A 3,949-nucleotide genomic window follows, 5' to 3' on the forward strand; every position below is an offset into this window, starting at 1 on the left:
CAGAGGGGGTCAGCCTGCCTCCCCCATCCCACCCCGAGCAGGGAGTGGTGGTGTTCTGTGGACTGGCGGGGCAGGAGGACCAGGTGGCCGAGGGAGAAGGCAGCAGGTCGACGAGGCCGGAGGAGTCCAACGCATCATCAGCCCATCTGAAAATAATATGTCGTTCCATGCAGGGAAGCAAAGATTTTAGTAAAAAAAAAAAAAAAAAAAAGCTTTTGCAAGTGAAAGACTATAATATAATAGTCAAAAGATCTGTGCCACATTTTCAAGATTTTTCAAAAAATAGCAGATCTACAAGCTTGTATATCTGCTGTTTTAGATCGGTATAGATCCGAAGTAAACCTTTTGTCGAGGCCGAGGTCTGCTGTGTACGCTGCATCTTGGTGCTGGAGACCGGTGGCCGCCACCGCCGCCTCTTGATCGAGGTTGGTGTTGGCCGGGTCAGGCGGGAGTGGTTCGACCCGGTACGGGAGGGTGGGGCCCGGGGGGGACAGCCGAGTAGAGGAGCAGCGGATCTGAGAGAGGCGTGAATCTGTCCCTCCGACATATGCTGTAACAGGAAACAAAAAAAAAGAGACATCTTGATTTATAATAGCATCAACGTAGATAGATATATACTTAATTTGTCACTGTGGGGGAAATTGGTTTGCGGCACAATCACAAAATGACAAAGATAAACCTATACAACACGTGCATGTCACAGACATGCGCAGAGCAGGTTCAGTCAGGAAACTCGGTGCAGTTGTTGGCGGCCGTTCATTGGGCCGCCTCAGCATCACGATCTCATTCACATGATCCACTCATCCAATCACACACTCATTCCATCGTGCACCGCTCAAAAAGCTACGTAGAGGGCACGTATCTTACCAGACTGGACACTGCTGCTGCGGCCACTGGACAGGTCAGTGCTTCGGCTGAACTGGCTGGAAGGCGGGCGGCTGAAGTCGGACAGCGAGGAGCCCTCGGACTCGGCCCTGATGGAGACCGCGGTGGTGAAGAGTCAAACGTTATTATTTATAGTTAACTAAAACAAACAAAAAACTTAATTTCCGTCAACTGGAACAAAATAAAAACTAGAAAAGGAAAAGAAAAGCTAACTATACAAAACTAACTAAAATGCCCTTAGTTTTCGTTTTTGTCAATTTATTTATAGGCTTAATCTGTAACTAAATATTCTTTGTTTTTATTTTATTACACAATACTTACTTACTCTGGCCCTTTTCAAGCCTGCACCTGACTTATTCAAACTAACACTAAAACTAATAAGAACTAAACTAAAACCAAGCGTTAAAATAAAAACTAAATCAATAAAACCTAGCAAACCCGCTCTAAAAACTAACTGAAACGAACTGAATTAGAAAAAAAAAAAGTCCAAACCAACTAAAACTAAACTCTATAATGAAGAACCCAAATCTATTCTAACCTCGGTGAGAGTGAGAGTTCTTGGTCCTCTGGCCAGTCGTCCAGGTTTTCTGGAGTTCTAGAGGAACGCTGCTGTGGTCCTTGCTTCCTTTCTTCATCCTAATAATTGTTGATTTTGACAGCAACATTTTTTATTTAGTATTTTAGCCATAGGTCTTTTGAATGAAATTCCATTTAGCTCTAGTCATATTTTAGTCATCTGAAATGTTTTACGTTTTAGTCTAGTTTTAGTTGACTAAATACCATAAATCTACAGTTGATTTGGTCAACTAAAATGTATTTTGGCCGGCCGTGATGCTGTTGAAATGCCTGATTTTATACTGTGCCGAGTCATGCCGACAATAGCTTGTATAGATCGGCAATTGTCGGCACAGTATAAAATCAGTGAGAGTGAAGGGGGGTTAGAAATTAGAATCAGTGAGAGTGAAGGGGGGTTAGAATCAGTGAGAGTGAAGGGGGGTTAGAATCAGTGAGAGTGAAGGGGGGTTAGAAATTAGAATCAGTGAGAGTGACACCACCTGCACACAACCAAGCATGAAATGACTTGTCTTTTAGTTCTACTGGATATCTTCTCCACTAGTACCTCCTTAACATTTAGTTCTACTGGGATATCTTCTCCACTAGTACCTCCTTAACATTTTAGTCTAGTCTAGTCATCATCACATAGCTTAGTTTTTATCTCGTTTTCGTCGGTGAAAAAAAAAGGATAGTCGACAGACATTTTTCGTCACACTTTCAGTCGACGAAGCCAACGCGGCGTCGTCCACATCCGTCCTCCTCTCCTCCGCAGCAGGCTGCGGGGATGACGGAGGTACGGGGCGACGGCTGGGTCCGGTCCCCCCCCGTCCTCCTGGGAACGTGTCGGGTGGCGTGATGATGATGCGATGGGGTGGTGTTGTTGGGTTGGTTGATGGTGGTGGTGTTGGGTTGGTTGATGTGGACCCAGGAGGGGTATAATGTGACACCGGGACACAGGGAACATTCACAGCACAGCGCCCCCCTTTGGCCAGACCCGCCTCGTCCTGCTCAGCACTCCAGGAGGGAACTAGATGGAGATAAAAAAAGAAAAAAATTGAGGCGTTCTTGAATTATGACGAGACTTTGTTTCAATCATTCATTTCACACATACATAATTACAGTACCATAATCACAGAAAATGAATACAAGTTATTTAGATAGATAGAGAGATCGTGAGATCAATAGACAGGCAGGCAGGCAGGCAGGCAGGCAGGCAGACAGACAGACAGACAGACTTTTTTTTGTCACTTCAAAGAAAAGATACTTGATCACAGACTCAATTTAGACCATGGGTATTGGGTGCAGAGTTTAACAATGGCCATTATTCAGCAATATTCAATGGCAAGAAAAACAAAACAAAGGGGTTTTCTGCTGTGCGGTTAACGTGGGGGGGGGGGGGGGTCTATAAAGGTATTCATCATCATTTAAAGCTTGGGGACGCGCCAGGCAGAACCTGGCGGTGACATTTTCGTTCCCACTTTCCTAAGACGTGCAGCGCAACAAACACTTGTTTCCCTGCTGAGTGTCTCACACGCACACACACGCACGCACACGCATACACACACACACACACACACACACACACACACACACACACACACACACACACACACACACACACACACACACACACACACACACACACACACACACACACACACACACACACACTTGTTTCCCTGCTGAGCGCGTCAACCGCCGGACAAAAGGCAACAAAACAAACGTCCCCTACTGAAGCAGCTGCCCAATTCCCAACATCATATTATTCACAGTGGTAGTGGTGGAAATGCACATTCACGTACAACTTTAAAGTACAATTTGAAGTATTATTATTATTACAGAAAAACATACACTAACCACTTCAGCCCTATTATACATTTTGGCCATTTGAAAATAGCAGATCTACAAGCTCACAATGCGAGCTATTCTCAAAAGATGTTTTATAAATTGAAAACTTGAAATGAGACGTTCTGCACAATGAGTACTTTTGTACTTTTGTGTAGTATACTTTTGTACTTTTACTGAAGTACATTTTGAATCCTGGACTTTTACTTGTAACGGAGTATATTGCAGTATTGATACTTTTAGTAAGTAAATTAGTATTAAGAAAAACTTACGTAGTCAGTACTGGGCGGCGGGGGAGGTGTATAAAAACATGAAAGTAGAGCGTAAAATAAATCTTACACTCGGTCTCAACTTAAGAGCAAAGCCGATAGAATTGGCTATTGCTTGCCGCTTGCGCACGCACACGCACACGCACACACACACACACACACACACACACACACACACACACACACACACACACACACACACACACACACACACACACACACACACACACACAATGACATATTTCCTTAATAATTTAAACCATATTGGTATTGTGTGGTTCTCACATATTTGCATCTGAGGGACCCCCAAATTGATATGTATTCTGACGGAGAGCGCCATTTGAAAATACTTTGTGCCAGCCAGTAGAGAATATTTGTGTTCAAAGATTATAAAA

At 43.9% G+C, this 3,949-nt stretch overlaps 1 long non-coding RNA gene across 1 annotated transcript; it reads right to left on the reverse strand.

Moving 5' to 3' along the window:
• Positions 1 to 424: 424 nt before the first annotated feature.
• Positions 425 to 1,520, reverse strand: LOC310853431. Its single transcript, XR_014568790.1, has 3 exons — positions 1,424 to 1,520; positions 868 to 974; positions 425 to 550 (listed from the first exon to the last, which is right to left on the reverse strand). It is a non-coding gene; the product is annotated as an uncharacterized lncRNA (long non-coding RNA).
• Between the last annotated feature and the right edge of the window lie 2,429 nt (positions 1,521 to 3,949).

The sequence above is a fragment of the Protomyctophum parallelum genome (assembly GCF_964188405.1).
Source record: "Protomyctophum parallelum genome assembly, chromosome: 22".
NCBI lineage: Eukaryota > Metazoa > Chordata > Actinopteri > Myctophiformes > Myctophidae > Protomyctophum > Protomyctophum parallelum.